The sequence below is a fragment of the Stegodyphus dumicola genome, chromosome 5 (assembly GCF_044657685.1).
Source record: "Stegodyphus dumicola isolate Sdum_Otavi_A_Nest chromosome 5, ASM4465768v1".
NCBI lineage: Eukaryota > Metazoa > Arthropoda > Arachnida > Araneae > Eresidae > Stegodyphus > Stegodyphus dumicola.
Window position 1 is genome coordinate 211,511,843 of NC_140772.1, and position 23,216 is coordinate 211,535,058.

The window sequence follows — 23,216 nt, forward strand, 5'->3', positions numbered from 1 at the left end:
TACAGTTATCTTAGTTTTATTAACCCTTTATTTTGTACTTACGAATTCGACTGCAAAATGTATTTACCATACTCAAAGAGAAATTTCCGGTGCAGATAAATGTTTTTCACTGCATAAAGATAGTAAAGAACTTGAATGAAAGAAGCGATGTTATTGATGCAGTTCCCACATCTACCCTTAAACATTTCCTTTTGATCTTAGAAAACATAAGGATCAGAAGAAGTCAGATTGCTTGGGGAGTTCTTTTATTCCCCAACTGCTGAGATATTTGAAAGTGTGTTAAAAGTGTGCTGTGGAATTTTCAGTCCCGTGACAATTGAATATTTTTATTATTCTGAAGTGAAAAAATGAATGCATTTCATACAGAAAAGCGTACAAAATAAAAGGAGAATTGAATTTATGTATGCTGTTGACATCATTATCATTTTTAGCGTTAAATTTAACCCTTAAGTACAGACGTTCATTTTCTGTTACGTAAACGCAGAGGAGGGGTCTCTCAGGCCGCTCTCTGTGTTTTATACATTTTAAAAATATAAAATTTTAAAATAATGTTCTATTGTTATTATATAAGCATCAATACACTTTGCTTGTTATAGCAAAGTAATTAATTTTAAAGCTATAAAATTAATGCATTAAAAATTGATGTATTAAAAATTAATTTTTAAATCACATATGAAAAAGTATAGAACACTTAATCTAATAAATAAAATAAACAAATAAACACTACTTACTTGCCAATGCGTACAAACTAAACTGTTTAATAAATTTTTCAAATCTACAGAATTTGGATTATATAAAATAATACAAAAAAGTATAATATGTAAAGAATATTAAAAAACTCCAGCACATTATTTTAAGCATTTTCAACATAATTTTAGCAAATTCGCTTGGCACATTCATTACATATCGGATTCTTGAAGCTGAAACATAGATAGGTACTTTTTTTCTCAGTCTAGGAGGGACAAAAAAAAGCATGTTTTACGCTTTTTAGGGGTATCAGTTTCATCTGAGCTAGAATAGATTCCGCTGGAAACTCCTAGCACTCTCTGAATGCACATTTTTATTTCTCGTTCACAGTTGGCTTTTGAAGACCCTGTTCCATATGTGGTTTCCCTAATTCTGATGATACCTCTATGAAAATTTCGTTTTTTCCAATTTGGCACACTCTCTTAACGACTGCATATGCATTAAATCCACTTACATCAAGTAACCTAAAGAATATGGCTACTGACCATCGCCTTGTTCTTTGGCTTGTGGAAAGTTTAGAACATTTTTCATCCAGTGCATCTACACCTCCTTTAGACCTATTGTAAAATTTATTATTTCTGGTTTCTCAGCTTCAAGGTCTTCTGATTTCAAATGATGCATTGAAGAAATGAGAATAACACTTTTTAATTTTTGAGGCACATATCAAACGAGAGTCATTCTATCTGTGAATGCATAAAGAGAAGATCCTTCGCTTTTCATTTTATTTGGAAAAATTCACCTGGTATTTCTCTCTTATTTTTTTATCTCTTATTTTTTCGACACTCAAGTAGTAATAAAGCCATCTCCCCCCTCATGCCAGAAAAAAGTTACTTAAACGCAGCGGTGAGGTCTATGTGACCGCGGTCCAATTTTAAAAATTATTTAAAAAATAACCTATGGATAGAGTTTAATAAAACTTTAGGAATAATTATAGTCTATGTCAACTTAAAAGTATTGAAACGGAGAAGAATAACTATATAACTTATAAGCAGTTTCGCAGTTCTAAAATATTAGCGCGGTCATATAGACCCCACTTCTGTGTTTAAGCTACTCCCTGAGAAATTGAATAGATATTTTTTTATTTAATATTTGGTTAGACTGAGCAGTGAATTTGTGGATTAAAAGGCGTTAATATACAAATATTCTTATATATTTGTATATTAACGTTCTCTTTCAAACATTTATATCTTCGATTTGCCATATAATTCAGTCAGCTTGCTATGGGTTAATATAAAAGTTACAATGTAATTTGTGCTTTGAAAAGAGATTAGGATTGTAATATACGCGTTATTTCTATTACATTTCTCTTGCAACATTGACAAGTATAAACGAGACTGTATTTTCAAAAAATTACGTTACGCTTTTAAATATTTTGGAATTTTTTTTGGTTTACAAAACCAACGCGCTAAATAACAGCCCAGCGCACAATACTGATGCGTTAAAAGAGATTATGAATAGCACGCATAAAAGAAAGAGCATTGGTTAAAAATGTTTAGCTAAGGACGGAATATTCCATTCTTAGCTCTACTGTTTAACAATCTGTTACTTTATTACATTCCTTTTAAGAACAAAATTAATTTTTCTATATTCTGCACTACATATAAAATAAGTATTAAAAGTTATTAAGTTATAGCATATTAAAATCAAAATTACGTTAATTATGTATATGTTTATAAACTGCAGAAATACTTAGCTCAGATTGAGAAAAAAATGAGCACATAATGGATATGTTTTCTTCTCATAGATTTTACACGTATGAAATATGTTTTGACCAATTAAAAAATGCATTACATTTTCAATTATAACTATCTACAATAGAATAATACGAAAAATACGTAAACACAATTTGAATACTATTAATATGGATACATATAAAAATACAGAATTACAGAAACATAGAACATATGAAATATAGAATCATGCATACAAGTATTCAAGCTTTTTGTTTTTCTTTCTTCTATTAACGTTATAATATCTGCTTTAGAATTCAGAATCAAAGTGTTAGGTGCATTAAATAGTTTCGTAAATTATTGATTCATAATTTAAATAAATTTCGTAAATTGGTTTTATTTTAAAGCTCAAATTTAGCTGAACTACAACCTCTTCGATTCTAAATTTTTAACATGCCAAGTACTTTGTTCTTAAGTTTTATAAAATAATTAAGAATTCAACAAATAATTTATTTGTAACTTGCATGAAAAACTAATCTGTGTAATCTGTTAAGCCAATTTATCAGATAAACAGGAGATTTTTTTCTTTAAATTTTTCTATTCCATAACAGAATTAACGGAATTCCTTTTAAAATTCCTACTGATTTTTTTTTTTGTTAAGAAGGAAATTAAAATGAGTTTTTTTTATCATGCTAAATTCTGTAACTAATTTGGAAAACAAATTAAAACATTTTAGCCTCCTATTTATGCCATCTGGTGGTAACCGACAGAAATTTTTATAGTGTAGAAAGCGAGCATAATACGAACATCTGGCGAAGGATTGCTAGAAGTGAAGGTTTCGTTTCATGACCTCTGGTGTACAAGCAACCTGTTGATAACGACCATTTTTATCCACAGTCCCATTCACAGCAATTTGACTTTAAATTTCTGCTAAATTAAAAGTTTAGGGAATATACAAGACAAAAAGTAAAAAGTTATAAAAATAAGCCTACTTCGAAGACGAAAAGTAGTCTTGCAGATCTTGCTTTGAAATCTTGCAAGCTTCCTCTCGGAGAATCTGTTGCTCGCTCTTCCGTCGAAGATGGAAAAAAGGCTCAGAGCGCGCTATACCAAAACAGCGTATTTAGACGATTAGAACGGAGAGATGCCTGCTCTTATAACCGCGGGAACTGTCACTTTACGGGGGCGCAGTGCGCATGCGCTCAAAGCGCGTGTGTAGGGTGGGTCGATAATGTGTTATTTCTGCAAATTTTGCAAAAACAATGTTGCGATTTTTTTATCCTACACTCATGCTTTACTTCTGAAGCAAGAATTATCATTCAGTGGTAACTTGAATCATGAAATGTATGCAATATTTGTAAATATATTTTTCGGGGATTTTTCATTTACTGAAATACGAAAGAAAATGTTCAGAACAGACTGTTTGGGATGTGTGATTAAAAACTAAAAAGACAAGAAAATTCGTGTGGCACTTTTTGAACTTTTCATTAACACTCATTAAAGTATACCAAGTTAGAAACCGGAAATTGGTGGCCTTTTTCGATAGGCTATTCGCTTAATTTGTTCTTTGGAAACACAAAAACTAGGGAACAGGTAAACGTAATCAGATTTGGGAAAGTAAAGGGACAACGTGCGTGGGTGCATGCGCGCAAACGCCTACTCCTGAAATTCGAAGTGGAAAGCGCATAGTAACCCTTTCACACGACAGATCAGCAAGGCATTCTTTTATTGCTAGACATACGATACCGGAGAAGGAATTTATGGGCACATGGTTTCTTATTGCTTAAGAATACTGACAACTTTCTGTCGCTTCCTAATTCTATTTTCTTCTTTTCCGTTGAATAAGTACAATTCAAAACCAAAAGCAGATTTCTGTTTTTGCATTGCAGATTTATTGAATCGAATGGTAATACTAGACAACAATGCAAAATAAACAATGAAAATATATGGAATAACACCAAAGAATAGTACCAACTATAGGTTGAAAGTTGTTGTATCTTTTATCTTAGTTATAAAAGGAAGCATTTAATGATTTCCAGCGGTTGGTTGACAGCAGCTGTTTAGAGCGGAGTTTCTTAAACTGGGGAACCTGCAGCAGAGATTAGCCAAACATTTTAGCACTTTCGATATTTCTTTAACTTATTACAATAATTTTACAATTACCAAACATTTTTACACAATGTATCTGGAAATAGATAAAGATAAAATAATGCAGAAAACGAAAACGATTCGAAGCATTCTTTTTATAATATAAAAGTTCATTTTACTTGCTTTGGACGTGACGCTATCATTTAGTTTGTTACTAATTTAAAATTTTCACATTGTTCTATGTCTTAAAATTCGAAATTAAAGTTAATGACCTAAAACTGCAATAGTATATTACAGTACAAGAGAAAAAGTGTGATGGTTTCACTCACGCGTGTGTCGGATTTGCGCAATGCTTATGGGGTCCCACAAAATATTCGTAAATATTATGGGATCCAGGGATCGCGAAAATGAAAATAAATGATAAAAGGGGGTCGCGACTGAAAAACGTTTAAGAAGCCCTGATTTAGAGCATCTACAACAATGAATAAAATGACGAAATGTTCAATAATAGACGGCAATAATATAATAATTTTTTGTCATCAAGAAACAAATATTAGTAAAAGGGGCAAGTGACTAACATTCTAACCTTACATGTTATGTGTAACAGAAACTTCTATTATGTGTTGAATCTTCTGGTGCGTGTAACATAAATTGAGTCTGCGGGACGTTTTCTAACAATTTATCTCACCGACGACGAGTGCGTTATTGGGGCTGTGCCATTTCACACTTCTTCCTCGAAAACTACTTTCATCGTTACGTCTCCTCATAGATGCCTTGATATATCTGTGAGAGATCATTTATTTGTAATGGTGAATAGCTACCGTCCTTTTTGGAAGAATCGAAACTATTTTTTCTCCATTCTTAAAACCTTTGCCTATTATGCCTTTACCTATTTGCCTTTATCAGTTGCCTATAAAAAATGGCATCATGCAAATATGGTACTGTTTTAATACCATATTTCATTCTTTACACACGATAGCAAACATTTTGATCTTTCCATTCCCTCTGAGCCTTAGTTGCGTCAACGGTGCAAGCGAAATCGACAAATGCTCTGAACACTTGTTTTTCAAACATTACTTATTAAAGATAGCTGGTATAAGAGAGACATGCTGATGCACGTATGTAACATACCGTTTAACATTTTTAAGTCATTCGGTTTAATTCTTGCATCTTATCTAAGATTATCGATAAATACCTGTGGATATAGTGATTTTCCGATGTGTCACATAAATATGCTCTTAAGAATCTCACGAGAAAAGTGACTTTTCTCAATGGATAGGTTTCATGTATGTTATCAATGAGAATGTATTATTATTAATATTTGTGTTACACTTTTTTCTTTGTACGAAGTAAAAAGGAAGTTTTGTAATCACGAAACATTTCGGGTAAAAAAAAAACTATTCTGTAAACTTTAAGTAATGTAAAATGTGTGTTCTGTTGCAAAAATGTGTAAAAAATTGTAAAATTCAAAATATGCCTGCTTGATATGCCCGCTCAACAATCATTCACTTATGCATTTTTATAAATAATTTTTAGAATTTTATATTTATTCATGAATTTGATACTTGCACTTGATTTACATATGATCTCAGAATTTAAATGATACTGTAGATTAGTTCACAACAACATTAATCATTTATTTGTTTGCATTAAATTAAATTTAAATTAACTTTAAATTTGCTTTTTACTAATAGAGAATTATTTAAAATTAAATTAAACTTTACTTTATTCTTTTGAAGCAATTATGTTTTATATTTGTTATGAAAAAATAAAATTAGAAGAAGTTTGACTCTCGAATGACAAAATTGACAGGAAAATTTTGCAATTTTTATTCCATTTTCAGGTTACCTTAAGAGAGCGGTTATGTAAGTAAGATTGGAATTTTTCTTATACCTTGGTTAGAATAAATTACAAATAAGCTCACCAAATTTGCTTCTTTGTAATAGATAAGTGAACAATAATTTCAAGTAAGTGTTTTAATGGAATAATGTTTCGTTTTAGGATATATAGTGTACAAATGTCAAATGCTTTCTACTAATTTGCATGTCAGACAGCGAACGTAGTGTGAATCATCAGCTTTCTGAATATTCAGGTTTTAGGACATTCGTTGTCCTCCGGAATTATTAATTATACCTTGCTTAGCATATAATTTCGTAGTTAATAGGTACGCGAACTGAGTAAAGAATTTTCAATCAGCTAGATTTTAATTGGAAATCATTTCATTACAGTATCTTATTTAAATAGAAAAGTTCAACGCATTACGGTGAACAGTTTATGAGTTATGAGAGATGTATTTACATAGACGTAAATACAGATCCCAAGGAAAATATAAATTTTTAATTCATTTTAAATCCTTTTTATAATCCATTTTGAAAAAAAAATCTTTCATTTTGTCCTTAAGTATACAGATATCACGCAAAAATTAATCAAAATAGAAGAAGCTTCTGGTTATTTTTGAACTCTAACACCTTTCTCTTAATTTACATGTTGCTTGACTTTAATTTAAAGGGATTAGAGTATAATTAAATAGAACATTTTTAATAATCATATAAACCATCTTGTTTACTTTTTAGATGCCCACTTTTGCATATAATCGCTTGCTCTTAAAAGGCTAAAATGAAAAGTTAGCGAAAGGAAATTGAAAAAAGAACACGGAAAGAAGATAAATGAATGATTATTTAATGCATTGCGATTTATTGCAACTTCTGTATAAAAACATTATATTACTTTTCAATGCTATTTACGTTTAAAATTTAAACCTGTCGCTTTCGATTAAGTAATCCTGAAAAGATGGCTTACTTCAAGATAAAGTTCGCTAGGTAGATCCATTTAATACAAAATTCAAGTAGACTTGTCAGTCTTGGTGTTTATCATTGTACTGTAGTTATTTAAATAGAATCGAGCATTAGGCTTTTTAACATCAGATTGTAACTTCAATTTAGTTTTGTACATAATATGAGGTTTAAAATAAATTGGTAATAATTAAATAATTTTCCAATTTGCGTTGTTTATTTATACTTTTGTTTTCATTCATTTGAAGTAAGAAGCTGTTAAAACTGAAATTAAATCACGTAAAAGTATGACGAAGAGTTTCCCATCAAAACATGAAATGTTTAAAAAAATAAGAAGCGCAAATGGTAAAAAAAAATAATAATCTGAAAGGTTTCAGATTTTATATTACACCCAAAAGGGTATTTTTAACGCTTTGTGTGTTGTTACCTTTATTTATTATATAGCATGTTCTTAGCACTTAACTCACATAAAATTCATTCAGTTCAAGAGGAATAACAAAAAATATTTAAAAAAAGCAAAACGACATATCTTTAGAATTTCCGATGTACAGACTCTCGCGCTGGAAGTAAAAATGTTTTATTCCGCACAGTGTTGCCATTGCTCCCTCTGAAATCGTCGAGGTTTTTAATTAAAAATTAGTTAAAGTTTTACAATACATGGAATAGATAATAAACCAAATTCTAAATTCAAAATTCGGACTTCCATATGCCCATGTTTTAGTTAGAAGGCTACGTTATTCAAAATTGGATGGCTCTAGGTATCGTTGTTTTTTCCCAATGCGAGAAACATTTATGAATTTATGTAGATTCTTTATTATTTAGTGTCTTTAAGTATAATAGTACATGGCGATAATATTTGGTGGAACAGTTTGAAAAAGGAGCCAACGCAGAAATTGAAACGGCGCAAAATGGCGTTTTGAGACTAATACCCTTTTTTGAGTTTAACGACCATTTGGGCTAAAAAATATTAAAATTGTATGTTTCAAACGAAACTGCCCTGTGATCTTGGAGTTTAGACTTTTTAACATTTGCAAGATCTAATCATTTACGATAGTCCGACTAGTTTAAGAAGTACACTCTTCCGCCTCAGAAGTTAAAGATATAAAGCATAAACTCTTATATTTAAAATAAGTTACTGAAATGCCACAGCTGAATAGTAGAAATAAATTACTATGACATTATTTAAACTTTAATTAATAATCTTGTGAAAATGTATGTACTTATTTATCAATGAAAACTGTTTCTATTTTCCGAGGATAAGAAATTTGTAAATTGAAAACAATAAATCCTTCGAACGGGTTTTCCTTGTTGTTCTAAGTTTATGCTGTAAGGCTTGTTGTTCTAAGGCTTTCTAAATTTATGCTAAAGTAGCTCCAAAAACCGACGAAAAATAACGAATCAGCTAGTTTCTGACATTCAGGCGTATAATTTTGTCAATTTTAAATCGACTGCTTATATCAGCTGCGATAACAAGCACGAATAACAAACACTCTTATTTCGTTTCCCATTTTCACTTCAAATGGAATTCTTTTCAAAAAGCGGTAAAAATATCCTAACCTTTACCCAGCTTTCTTTCATATTTATTTGTGTCATCGAACTCATTGTGTTGCTTTAGAATTGAGCTAGTGCAAAGATTTCGAAAGAGCTGATATGAAGTGAAATGAAGTATTTTTTCTTTCAGTTTCTTAAAAAAACAACAGTAACTTTTCGTTCTATTTTAGTCCTTGTGAACGTTAGAAAAGCTAATTCCGTTTCCAACGCTTTCCTACATAAAGTGCATTTCATGTAATATTATATGAAGTTATAAGAGAAACTTTCAACATTTTCAGTAGTAATAATTTATGGTGCAGGGTAAAATAATATGAGAATGTAGGTTTCTAAAGTTGTTGTAGTTTATGTTCACTTGTCTGACAAAGTCAGCCGAAACCCACGAAGTTCTTCGTGGCAAGGAGCTCCTTTCAAGTAACAATGAGATTTAGCTCAGTTCTGCCCCCAATTTTGATGGAGAGCACGTAGGGAGGAGGTGACGGTCCGAGGGCCCGCCACCCCTCTTCCCTTCCACCAAACCACACGAGAAGACTTTCGGCTTGCCACATATTTAGAGTGCCTCATTCCGCACCGACACTGTACATTTACAAACATCCATGAATTCTCCGTTATTCGAACGTGGGCCCTTCGGCACGGCAGTCAGCGACGCTAACAAGTATACCGGCTGTGCGGCAGGTTTGTAAAGTACCTTATGTTAATTAACCAGTCGTTATGATTTAAGTCTATATAAGTATAACTTCTTAAGTATAACTTCTCCTTTCGGTATTCTTCATCAGAATGTAAATCAACTTTGTGTGTATTTAAGTTGAGGATTTTGAATCTTTGGATTAGAGTTTCTGGCAGTTTCTATCTTTTTGATAATATTTTCACCAGCTCTACTGAAATACTATATTCGAGCTTAGCATCTAATTAATCCATGTTTTAAACTACGCATTAGTAAAACATTCTGATACAGCTTATTTTACTCTATTTAATGTGCAGTGTTAGACTATATTATCGGTGTTTGAATTTAATTTTGTTATGGTAATTTAACTATTCAAAAGTTATGGAAGTTTCGTATGAAGCACCAGTTGTGCCTTTATGTTAAATTTAAGACTAAATAAAAGCTTTCTTTAGTATAACCTTCTTTAGTATTTTAACCTTCTTTAGTATTTTATGAGTTGCTTAAGAAGTGACGTGTGTCACACCTTTAATATCCCAGTGTTCACCGACATGTTTTTCAATGTAATTTTACTTGTTCATCTGAATAGTAAACTCCAAATAACTGCAACTGTGAATTATTCTTGTTATTAAAGTTGACTACAAGAACTTGATTCATATAGTTCTGCTTGCTCTGCAGGTGAGACATAGTACCTATTCATGATATTTGCAGATTTCTAATTTTGGGAAAATATTACTAAAACTTTGTTGTTCTAAAGGATTTATTTTTTTTCAGTTAAAAAAAAAGTATCACGTAGCAAAAGAAACTCGTATTGTTGGATAAAACGTGGGAAATCTTTGAAAATGCAGTAATAACAAAACAAAAAAAATCGAAATTACAAGTTGAAACATTACATTGTTGAAATTACAAAAAAAAGAGAGAAAAAAATGTAATACTCTAAATCATTAATAATTTTCAACTTCTTTTCTGTTCTGTAACAATGATGATTAGATAACACACTTCGGTTACAGCCGAAAACATGAAGATAGAAGGTGAACTAAGGACTCCCACTGGGGTACCTGAAGACTGCCGTCGAAATGCATGAATGGCACCAAAAGTTCTCAGAAATACTGCAACACAGCTCGGTTTCTGGATGAAGAAGACATCCGGGCAACTGTCAGGAGTTTCCTACACAGCGATTTGAAGTGACTAAGAAGAAGCTGGCCTGGCTCATTCAAAAAGAAGTAACCAGGCTCATCTACGAAAGTTCAATTCCCAACACTTGGAACACTCTAACAGTAGAAAATCGATGATACCAAGTTGAACTGAATAAAATGCTTTCTAGATTTGTCAACCGGCTATCGGAAGATATCGTAGTCATAACATTTGGTAGAATTAACACATTTTGAATGGTATGCAATCAGATAGAATCTCGCATTGATGAACACACACACGCCATGACACGAGGCTTATTTCTTGACTGCCTTTAGCATGAAGAAGCTGGTTGACTAAGGCATTTAATAAACAAAACGCGAGAGCAACCTTCATTTTCTTCCGATACTTCAAAATTCCTCATTATTCCAGATGTTAGCCTCATAGTCCCATTTTTCGAGTTTGAAGTTGAAAAGCAAGTCGAGAGCACAATTGAATTGCAGCTCCCCGCCTTCGCAGCTGCGCCAAATGCGACCTCCACCAAGGCGTTCCAAGCAAAGGGTGTTCAATCATCGAAATCCTCCTTCACTTCTTTCAAAAACACGGCTACCATAATTCATTTTTCGCCCCCCCCTTCAGAACTAAATTTCCATTTTTCACCCTGAAAGACCAGAACATGCCTACTGCACATGCGCCACTTCTCTCAAGCGGCTAAAACGACCGGACACCTAGATCGCCAATTAAGCCACCTCCAGTGTAGATGAAATAGCAACCTCTAACCTTTCGTCACATACTTCCTATCTTAATGGTCATCGGCAACAAAGCAATTGCTTCTAAAACATTCTATGGAACTAAAGCCACTTAGACAGAGAATGACTAGGTGAAAATTCGTCTCTTTTCCCGAATCCTTTCACAAAGATAGAAATATTGTTTAAATTCAAATAAAAGAAAAATAATAAAAAAATCAATCAAGCATCTGTTTTCCCACAAAATTAAAAATATTACCTAACCGAATATTGAATTAATCATAAATAATAAAACACTAAAATAATAATTCAAAGAATGAAATAAAAATTAAGATTTTTCCTAAATAAGAAAAATAATTAACCTGATTTCTTTCATAACGAAATCAAACTATTATCGCCCACCAGCGGCCGAGCGGTAAAGTCGCTGAACACTGGTAGTTCGGTCCGAGGTTCGAATCCCGCGAACGGGCTGGCTGCATGGGCGTTTTCGTGGTTTTCCCCATGTGTAACGTGTATACGAGCCAGTTTCCCTTAGAAAGTCCTCCACGAAAGGCATCCCTCCCCTTAGGCAGATAGCCCTAGTGTGCTTTGCCATAATTAAATACACCAACACCAACACCAAACTATTATCAACACAACACATCATGGTAAAAACATAGCGAACGAAAACAACGCAAGGAGAAAACGTCGTGGTACGAAACAACGGGAGAGAAAACATAGCAGAGAGAAAGCATCGCAGTTCTAAAATATCGTGGTCGAAATTAAAGCGGTTCAAAACTGCATTTCATTAATAGTCCTTAATAGTTCCTCGGTATAAGTTAACCCCATAATATTTTCAAAGACTTAAGAAACAACCCAGAATCAGCACACACGTATCACCTTGCAAACAAAAGTACATTTTTGCACTACCATGATTCGTATATTGATATTTTAAAAATCATAGATATCTCGCATCAACATCGATATTTGAAAACTGATTTATTACAGTTATATAAAAAATTAAAATATAGTGCACATATCCAATTTTTATACAATATTTTGCCTAATGATACAAAAATGAGGAAATAAATGATTATAGATGATGGTGAACTTTTAATTTATTTTATGATGTAAAAAATACTAAATCGACTTGGTATTAAAACTGACAGTGACATTCAAATATTATTTTAAACTTTCAAATATCATTTTAAACTCTTTTGTAATATAGTAGAATAATTATTTTTATGAAACGTCTGCAACTCTATTTTACTGCCTCGCAAACCTGGAAATTGTTACTCTTAAGATGGTTACAGTCGAAAACATTGCGGCAAAAATACCGCGGACTAAAACTTCGCAGAGGAAACAACTCAAAGCGTAAACGTCGTGGTACAAACCATTGTGGGAGAAAAGAAAGCAAAGAGGAACCATCACAGTGCCAAAACATCGTGGTACAAAATATCGTGGTCGAAAATAAAGTGGTTCAAAAACTTCGCAATTTAAAAACATCGTCGTCGAAAAAATCGTGGTATAAAATAAAGTACCTACAAATCATCGCATAATGATAACATCGCATACATTTGTTTTTCCAATTGCATAATGACATATTATGTAACTGACTTTCGTCATAACTAACAAATCGACATCCAACAAATTGATTGGACGCTTTACATGAAAATGTTAACGACATTTTAAGAATAAACGGAAACAAAACAATATGTAATTTTCATTAAAACAATATCAATCAGATCAACAAATGTGAAAGAAAATAATTTGATCATTGACTAAGCAATTTTTATAGAGGTAACGTCATGCAGTTGTTTATATTTCTTTTGCTAAGCATTTTTAGATTGTATTTTTCATGAAAAATTATCAGTTAAACTTTATAAAAAAGCTTAATTTATTAATGACTTTTCATAATTAACTATATAAATTTAAAATTCTATTAAGCTTTTTTAAGTTGCATTAATTTTATACACATTTTCAATTTTTAAATACCTAAGTTTCCTTCTTATTTTATCAGCAAAAGTTTATTAGTTTGTTCAATTATATGAAATATAGAAGTAAAAGACGCCCTCTTTCCACCTTGCTCTCTATGATCTTTACACGAACATGCATTTACAACTTTCAAAAACCTGAAAACGCATGTGTGCGCCGTTATCGTCATGCGATGATTTGTAGGTACTTTATTTTTTGCCACGATGTTTTTAAACTGCAAAGTTTTTGAATCTCTTTATTTCCTACCACGATGTTTTAGAACTGTGATGTTTTCTGTTTGCGATGTTTTCTCCCCCGATGTTTTGTGCCACGACGTTTTCGCCTTTTATGGTTTTCTCTGCGACGTTTTTGTCCGCGATGTTTTTGCCGCGACGGACACCATCCAAAATCTAGCCCGAAGGACAAGAGATATCAAGGTCATATTTTTTCAGAGATTACAAATAGTATCAATGTTGATTGATTTGAAGTATCGCCTTCTTTGAGGTGAGAAAATCAGTAATGAATGTCGCCTCCATGTTAGCCGATAACAGCTGTTACATGCCTTGGCAACGAGTGACAGAGGCTTTGGATGCATTGTTTGGGAATGGCAGCCTATGCTGCCTCAACACGTAGCCAAATTTTATCTAGCGTAGCCGCGAGTGCAGCGTCCCGGCTGAGGCGTTTACCAATCATTGACCAGACATTTTCGTGGGGCGATAGATCTGGAGTAACGGGCAGACAAGAATAATAATGCAATATGGTGGACTAAGAAGAGAGCTTGAACTTGCGTGCCTCGTGGTTCGCTTATTGTCCTGCTGAAATGTGGCCGCAGGCAAGACTTAAAGTTAAGAAAGGAGAACAGCTTGCAAAACCTCAGAGACATTACGCTGGATGTAAGTGTGCCAGTGTGCTTATTAGGGAGACACGTGTGAGTGGAATCTAATACCACCCCACACCATAACACTGAGTGCAAAACCTGCATGACGATGCATACGACACTAGTCGAAAACCCTCTCTTCATGGTCTCTTCAAACTCTAATCCAACCATCACTGTACAGCAGGCAGAAGCGTGATTCGTCCGAAAACACAATTTCATGCTCCGCCGTTTCGTGCACCATTGCAAAAAAAAAAAAAAAAAAAAAAAAAATAGCCTGTGGTTTAGATGGACTCATAGCGGTTAGTCCATTATACTGTAAACGATGTCGAATTATTTGTACAGACACCGACTGTTTTGCTACAGACTTCATTTGCTGTGATACAGTTGCGGATGTGGAAGTGCGTTTCATCACACGAGTCTTTCCGCGGAGTGGTGCGAGGAGGCGGTTGAGACAGCTATGGTCCGTCAGTCGTTCCCTCCTGCATTCAGCAATTCCGTACTCGCATGCCTGGCAATTAATCACGTCCGATACAATGACCGATTTCCAAGAAGGATTATCCTTAATCTCCGCGTACCAGCAAAGTTTATATAGCTTTTGGCTTGTGTTCGAGAACGTTCTGGGCTAAACAGGTAAGAAGGTTCTCCATCCGTCCGTGGCATAGCGCCAATTTTGTCGCCAAATATCGCCAAATGGTTGATTGTTTGTCAAATGTGGCAAATTCGGCTTCCTTTGCCATTTTATGGCAACCCTAAACCTGCTTCGCGGGGAAGTTATCTTACCACGCCTGGACATTTCGTAACAATATTAATTTGAGGTTTTTCGATTATAAATCGTCAGGCTAATTTTATTTCCAACTGTTGGGATTCCCATAATGTTTATATAATCTGAGAACAAGTTTTCAAATTTTCCTGCTTTCATTTTGTTTCCCAGCAGACCTTAGTAATGAAATATAACTTAATGTAACATTCCAAAATGGTGTGATAAGATTCCGCTTTTTTAAGGCGAAAAGAACGTATTTATTAACATGTGACATTTCACAGTACGAGTCCTTTCGACTGTTAGCTTTATTCTTAAAATTTAATGGAATTTTTTGTGTATAAAAGAAGCAAATTCATTTCACATAATAAAATACAAACTAATTTTTGGCATTAGAGAATCAATGAGTTATAATCAACATTTTCAAATTTCTATAATTTTGAAAATAATACAATACAATAAAAAAATAAAATATAATGTGTTTAAAATGTATCACTTTTTGTACACTTCAGTATGTATTCATGATGCAGCCAATACATTTTATACAATATATTTTTTATAATATTTAATAATTATTATTTAGCAGAAGTTTAGATTTTTAGAAGCAGATATTTGCATCTTCTTCTAATTAAATAGGAATGCACCATTAAATAGGATACATATTTTCCAGAGATATCAACCACTAAATAATTCTATGGGTGGTCAGATATCCTTTTACAAAGGTAATAAAATCTGTTATCATTACGGCAAGGAAAAATAATTACAAACGTTATGGCAGTCGTTATTCGCATCAAATCATCCCAAACGAAGATAACTAGCTTTCTTTTAATGTCTGGCAGTGATAAAAATCTTAGATGGATTGCAGTGATTTCATTCCTTTAGTAATTCTGGACGACATTTATATTATATTATGTAATTTGACTGGCATCGCACTATGTAGTTCTTTATTATTTACTTAGCATTAGTAACAAATTGTTCAGAGTATATTTTATAAAATAATAAAAAAATGAATGTTTGTACAGTTTAGAAGATGAATTTAGTTGCATGAATTTTAATTATTTGATCAAAGATTCAAAGATATCATGGCTATGCAAAGATTTCTGAGGCGTCTGAAAATAATGATTTATGGTTAAATAAAATTTTATGAAAAAGGTACATAATTTCAACCGCAAGAAAGTTAAAGTAGTGTATAACTAACTAAAGCATTAGTTTTCAAGCGCTAGAAGCGTCTTTCCTTTTTTTTACCTACTGATATGTTCAGTTATGAGGCCCGGTGGCGAAGTGACTAACGCATCGTGCAGCAGCACCACAGGTCTGGGGCTCGATCTCCAGGCTGGACAAGGTCGACTCAGTCTTTCATCCCTTGATTTCCATCACTTGGGTCGATAAAATGAGTATTAAGTTCGCTTGGGGGCTAAACATTGGGGGTCCTGCGACAAGCTCATCACTTGTTCAGGGAATATGTTTACGCATCCCGGGACCCACGGTTAAGAAAGCAGATTTCGGGGCACTGCCGGTATTGGCCCTCTAGGGCTGTTACGCCAATGAGTTTAGTTTAGTTTTTTTTTTTTTTTTTTTTCGTGTGTGTGTGTGTGTGTGTGTGTCAAGTTATATTACCAGAAATGTACCATATGAAGAACAGAATAGGTATTGCTGTTCCCCAACACATAATATAAATCAGGAGCGTTCAAGGTGTTGATTTTTGAATGACGGCAGTTATTGATATGCATTAAGAATTTATTGTTTTTAATATTCTATGAGTCAGTTTAAAAACTTACCAAACTTAGACTGTAGTGTTATATAGTATTTTCTTCCTCCTTTCTGCATGCCTTCGTGGTGTGATGTTTAGCAGACTAGGGCGTATTCAAGAGGTCCAGGTTTTAGTCCCGGCGAGGGCATTGCTCATTTTTCACTTCTCCAAACTGTAATGGCTCTACAGTGGCGCCCGAACTGAAAGATGGTGGATGATGGATTTTTCACCACCAGGATTTGGCGATTGGGTCCTCTAATCCTCAGTCGCCCTTTAAAAAGGAGAGTGAATAAGTTATTTTCTCCCTCCTTTCTGCTTTCCATCGTGCTGTAATGGTTAGCACTCTCAGCTCGTGTTCGAAAGGTCTAGGTTCGAGTCCCGGCAAGGGCATTGCTCTTTTTTCACTTTTCCAGCATAAAAAAATCTTAATGATTCTTCAGTGTTTAGCTTAATTAATTTTATTTCATTGATAAGTTAGTAAGCTTATCGCACAGAAAAATAAAGAAAAATGTAGAGCCCTATTTTTTTTGACTGAGCAACTTTTGCAGAAAGCCAGCTCTTGCATTTAGTAATTCGGATGCTAATTTAACTTGCAATAATTATATTATTTATGGTTTGAGATTGCATACTGATATATGTCAAAATACGTGTTCACAAAAATGAAACTTTTACAAATTTATGTTTCTTGAAATTAAGGTTTTACTTACAGAACCCTCAATCGTATGCAATGCATTTGTTAGAGACTAAACGTAAATGAATATAATTGAAAAAAATGTACTATTTAGTAAGCGGCAATCATTAACTTTTATTTACAGTTTGTTTTTACTTTACGTTTTATTTAAGAAATTATGTTGATAAGATGCCAATATTTACACCGAAAAAGCAAAAAAAAAAAAAAAAAAAAAAAAAAAAAATAATCAAAATGCATTTGGGAGTGGTCGAAACGAATATTTTCGTTTAAATCTGATGACCAAATTTTTCACGATTATAATATATCCTTTATTTCGCACAAAGGAAGTTAAAACAAACAGCAAAGCAAAAATTAGAAGCTTAATTGGAATTATTATAAACTAAAATAACTACATAGTTCGAACTTCCCAGCATCACAAAATGAGAGCAAGCGAGTTTGCTCCAAATGACCACAAAATAATATGTTGCCAAAAAATATAAAAAAAGTTCTGCATTATTTTTATTGTTATTATTATTATTGCTTAAAATCTTTCAATAATGTATTCATCGTCAAATTAAATATTTGTTCTCATTATTTTACATTTGTTATGTGGGCCCAGACGACGGTTAATTGAGCAGTAAAACTGTCATTGTTAAATTCTTTTGCCCAGACATGCTAAGTCGACTGAAATAAAAAATGACGCTAATAAAATTTCAATCGATATGGTAAACAAGGATAGTTTTGACAAGTGGATATTATAAGTCAAAATCATATTGATTAAAAATGATAGTGGCACTATGTATCTGTGAAAATTCAGAAACCAGAACTGAGAATGAAGAAATTACCAAGTGAGTAACAGCTGACCAGAAAAGCAAAAGCATATAAAATTCTATCAGTCTCACCCAGTGAACTTACACAAGTAAAGTTTTTTGCAACATCACCTGAACAGAAAAAGCAGGCTATAAAGGCTATAATTCTAAAATAAAAAAATAAAAAAAAACTTTTACAAAAATGAGGGAATCTAAAAAAGTGGCTGACCATCTTAAATTACTTTTACATATTTATAGGAAGCATCAAACAAAAGAAGAAAAGAAGATTAATACTGCGCGTGATTTACTAACAATACTGTTTTATGAGCCCATACCGAATTCTAATGAAAGTTTTTGAATCACCATAGAATCCCGCCATCATACACTATGTACCATCCACTTGAGATAGTGGAAGGATAATGAAAGACCAATTTTTAAAACAAGACAAGACATTTTTTCAAACCGAAAGCAGTATCTAGTTAACTACAGGTGCAACTTCAGCAATACATACAGGGTCTATACGGAAAGTAGTAGGACTGAATTTTTAAAAAACATTTCTTCACAGTTTTGACATATCGACATAATGGTTTTCAAAATATGTCTCTTCTGCATCAACACAGCGTTTCCAATGACTCGGCCAATTACTGAAGGCTCCCTGGAACGCAGAAACTGAAATGCTCATCAGCTCTCTCGTTACAGCCTCTTGAATGGCCTGGACCGAGCCGTGGTATTGTCCTTTCAAAAACCTTTTCAGTGAAAGAAGGGAGAGAAAGAAGTCTGAAGGTGCTATATCTGAGCTGTAGGGTGGCTTTTGATGCCATTTCAGGTAAGGAAGTCCATGGCAGCAAAGGCGGTGTTGCTCAACGGGGCCCCTATAATCCAGCGATTACTAGACGGACGGGGCTAGTGACTCGTTTTCTGAGACTGAGGCGGTCAGAATTCAAATGATTTCACATTTTCATTTCGTTTTCGTCACGTTTTGCTGTTGAAGGCCGTCCTGACTATTGCTCATCTACAGCTTGCTTTCTTGCCTCTCGAAACACTTTGTGCCACTCAAAAACACTTGATCGATGCATGGCATCACTCCCCCTTGATCACGACATGCGTCTCACTAGCCCAGTTTCACCAGTTTGACGCAAAACTTTACCTCATAAACAAACGTTGTCTCTAACAAACGATTCATTGTGGAGATGATAAGCCGCCTTGAAAGGGGTTCACCTTAAACTCGATCTACACAGCGTGAAAGTCTGGGGACGATTGGCGACTGGTGCGCTGGTAGCTAAGATCTGTCACAATCCAAGCGAAGCTGTAATATCATCTTCCTTTACCGCGTTTTGGCGAGAAAAATTCAGTCCTACTATTTTCTGGACAAAACATATATGTGTATGTATGGCTATGGATCATTGAAATGGAGAAAGAAAATAAATGAAACCAAAGTCAGCGCCGTTGGGAATCCGTCTTTTGCGCAGAGCAACACATAATGGCCTCATTATGCACAGATACTGATTCTAAGAATATCTTCTGTTTTGATACTTGTGCAACATTGCATATGTGCAATAAAATTAACTTTTGTAGAAGATTCAAGAGGTGGCTATATTTATGTTAAACTTGTTGCTGATAAAGTAGTTAAAACTATTGGAAAAGAAACTGCTAAATTTAAAATTCGCATATGCTATATAGATGAAAACATTAAACCTTAAAATGCGTTGCATGTGCCTGATATAAAAAAATAATTTCATATCTGAGCCTAAAATAACTGAAAATAATTATTTATTAGTTTTCAAAGAAACAGTGTGCTCAAAGAATTAATTCTAATAGTGAAATAGTCATCTCAAATAAACTCGAAAATATGTTTTATTATGCCATGCTAGTATTTGAATCTTTATCACTTACTAAAGAAATAAATCAGTGCCATATGAGATTTCGTCATTTAAACGAAGACTGTCTTACAAAACTTCATTTAAATGTTCCGGGTAATTAATTAACCCGCTTCTTAAGGAATCTAATTTTGGAAACAATAAATTATCAACTCTTATTCATTCTGATTTGCTTGGCCGCATGAGAATCGAATCAATAATCTGCTTATTTCTCCATCCGAATGAATGCGAATGGATCTGCTTATTTCTCGATATTTAATTAAAGATAAATTTCGACATGTTCATGTTTATTTTTTTAAATCTAAGAATAAGTTTAAAAGAGCCTTTATTAATTTTTAAGAATCATATGAAAATAAATTGAATTCTAAAATCAGAATTCTCTGAACGGATAATAGGCTAGACTATTTAGAGAAAGACTTTAAAATTTCTACCCAAAACGGCGTTGGCGAAAGATTAAAACACGCTTCAATTTGAATCGCGCTACGTTAATTGTTGCAGTTCAATTTGCCTCATAAATTCTGGGCTTAATCAGTAAATACAGCTTTCTGCATTCAAAATTACTACAAGACGCTTAGTAAGAGGGCAACACGAAGCGCCTTACGACATGATGTATGGCAGATTCCCAGCTGTCTCTCATTTCCTAACCTTTGGTCAGAAAGCATTTCTGGTAAATAAGAAACCAGGAATAGCAAATTGCATATTAGATTTAAAAGATGTATTTTATTAGCTATTCTGTTTAACCCATAACGTACAGACTTTAGCATTCTGATACATGTAATGTAATAACAAGCGGAGACGTAAAATTTATTGATTTGTTCGAAAACTGCAGCAGTTGGGACTTGGAACTCGAAATTATTTTGCCTTTCCTTTCGGAGGAGAATATGACACCCAACGTTTGTTGTGATGAAGCATTACTTCGTTACAACACGAAGTCGCCGTTTGAATGAGAAGAGGAAAACGAAAATGACTTACCTAACGAATCAGTATTTCCCATTCTAATTAGAAAGGGATTTGGTCTTCCCATGTAAGCGAAATAGGTTTTCTCGGAAAGCTCATAAAAGTTCACTAAAAAATTCTAAATAAAAATCAATAAATCCAAAATGTTGTTTTAGGAAATTCCCATGTTGAACAAAAGGTTTGGAAACTGGTAGAAAGACCTAAAGATAAGGTAGTAAATAGGTATTCGAACTAAAATACAATCATGACAGCACCATCGGAAAATATAAAGCTAGGCTAATCTTTGGTCGAATCTTTGGCCTTGATTTCATTGAAAATTCATTTCTCCATACTATATTAAGTTCTATATGAATTCTTTTAGTTTATGCTGGAGAACACAATATAAAACCTTGCCAGTTAGATAATACAGTAGCCTAGGTAGATGGAAATGCCGAAGAAGAAATCTATATGGAAATTCTTGAAGGTTTTCGCGATGAAAGGAATTCAGATTAAATATGCTTTTAAAACGATCTTTATACAGCGATAAACAGTAGGCTAGGCGATGGTACAAACTATGAAACTAACTAAAATATACAAAAAGCAATTGCTTAATTCAGATAATTGTGTTTCTGTGAAAGGCCAAATAGCAGGGAAACCTTAATCGCTGTAAATAAAAATGAACAATTTCAAAATGTTGTTTTACTAAAACATTAGTGGTAGACAATCGTTTCGTTTTTACCGATTCAAAGCAAACTTCTGAAACAATTCGCCTACTTTAGCTTCTGCATTTAAACTGAAAGACTTAGGAAATTTATATTATTACTAAAGCATTGAATGTTAAAAAATGAGAAAAAATCAATCAAAATTCCCCAAGAGAAATACACTGGTGGCGTTTAAATTTGTATAATGTGTAAAATACTAAAACCGTATCCTCACATACAGACAACAGAAAAAAAAATACCGAAAGAGATAATCTCTAAAATCTATAACGAATTCTCTGAAATGACGAATATTTCATTAAAAAATTTGATAGGATCACTTATGTACTTTTGTGGCTGCTTGGTGAGACATCACCTACATCCTAAATTTGACTCAGTTTAAAGGAAAATCCTGGAAAAGAACATAATCATGAAACCGAGATATCATGAAACCGAGATATAAAAAATGAACCGAGATAATCGGTTAATAAATGAACGAGATAATCGATAAAATGAACCGAGATATAAACCGAGATAATCATGAAACCGAGATATAATTTATAGAAAAACACGAAAATGACTTATCGTCTTTGTGGATGCAGATTGTCCGTCATGTATTGGCGATCGAAAAATCCCATATAGACTTAGCATGTATTGTGCTAATCTATTTATACTATCTAGAAAAAGTTTTAAACCTTAAATGAATTTGGAAATGTTAATTTAAAACTCACTGCTGTAAGCATTTTACATAAGTGTAAGTATTTTAAACCGGATTATAAATTTACTCAGATTTTGACCGGTCATGAGAATTTTAGAATTTACTTCCTCTGTTTTAATCTTGTAACAAGCGAACTTTGTCTTTGCTGCGATGCTGTGGAATATGTAGAACATATTTTCTTACACTGTAGGTTGCATGCGAGAGCCAGAAGTACATTTAAAATGATTGTTGCAGCTCTCTATTTGCCGGCCTTTTGTTTTCTCTTAACTTGTTAGGAGTTCCGAAGCCTTTGCTTTCTTGCGCGATGCTGTTTGAAAAATTTGGTATTATTATTTATATAACTGCATTTGAATCTCTTATGCGTCATTGTATTATTTTGAGTGTTCACTATGTACGTTTAAGATATGTATTGAGGCATTTTATGGATGATATATCATTTTAATTTTGTATCAACATTATTTTTAATTCCTTTTTATTTCACTTTTGTTATTATTGTATTATTATTAAGTTGGTTTATTTTATATTAGAGGAATGTTAACTTAGTTTAATTATTCATGGTATATTTTAACAGTATTTGATTTTATATTTTCTCTTTGCACGCTCCACACCTAGATATTATGTTTTTATTGTCGAATTGTACCTCTTTTCACTGTGAGTCATTTACTTACATTTGTAACCCGTGTGGAATTCTTCGTGGAACACAAATCGTTTTGTATCTGTTTTCTTAATTAAAAAAAATCTTACTGTTGAAAATCTCAACAACTGGTACCAGAATAAGTATTTGAAAT

At 33.1% G+C, this 23,216-nt stretch overlaps 1 protein-coding gene across 1 annotated transcript in view; it reads right to left on the minus strand.

The window, feature by feature from the left end:
• LOC146997404 (xibalbin-1-like) overlaps positions 1 to 3,566 on the minus strand; it is a 204,617-nt gene extending 201,051 nt beyond the window's left edge. The window contains exon 1 of the mRNA XM_085817639.1: positions 3,410 to 3,566. The gene's annotated coding sequence lies outside the window, so the exon portion shown is untranslated. The remainder of the gene's footprint in view (positions 1 to 3,409) is intronic.
• Between the last annotated feature and the right edge of the window lie 19,650 nt (positions 3,567 to 23,216).